Below are 785 nucleotides of genomic sequence, written 5' to 3' on the forward strand. Positions count from 1 at the left end.
AAAACAGCCAGCTAGCATCAAAAGGCAGTATCAAATTCACACATAACAATATTATCCCTAAATGTATATGGACTAAATGCCATTTATATTTTTATAAAAGAGTATTTTGAGAGTTTCTATGTTTTTTATAAAACAGTTAAAATATTGAGTGCAAATTTTTTATTACAAAGTTTAAAAAGAGTTTTTATATTTTTTATAATATATTATTTTGAGAGTTTGCATATTTTTTATAACAAAGTTCAAATAGGGTGTGTACATTTTCTATAACAGAGTTCAAATATGGTTAGTATATTTTTTATAGCAGAGTATTTTGAAAATTTGTATAATTTTTTATAACATAGTCCACATAGACGGTGTTTCTTTTTACAACAGAGTATTAAGAAAGTTTGTATATTTTATTCTAACAGTTAAAATAGAGTGTGTATATTTTTAGCAATGGAGTATTTTGAGAGATTGTATATTATTTATAACAAAGTTAAAATATGGTGTTTATATTTTATATAACAGAGTAAAAATAGAGTGTGTATACTTTATATAACAGAGTATCTTGAGAGTTTGCATATTGGTTATGAGAGTTAAAATATAGTGTGTATATTTGTTATAACAGAGTTCAAACACTGTTTTTGGATTTTTCATAAAAGAGTACTTTGAGAGTTTGTATTTTTTTATAACAGGGTTCAAATAGACTGTGTATATATTTTATAAAGGAGCTCAAATACAGTTTATTTTTTATAACAGAGTATTTTGATAGTTTATATATTTTTAAAACAATTAAAATATAGTGT

This window comes from Cebus imitator, unplaced genomic scaffold (genome assembly GCF_001604975.1).
Source record: "Cebus imitator isolate Cc_AM_T3 unplaced genomic scaffold, Cebus_imitator-1.0 Scaffold1927, whole genome shotgun sequence".
Lineage (NCBI taxonomy): Eukaryota > Metazoa > Chordata > Mammalia > Primates > Cebidae > Cebus > Cebus imitator.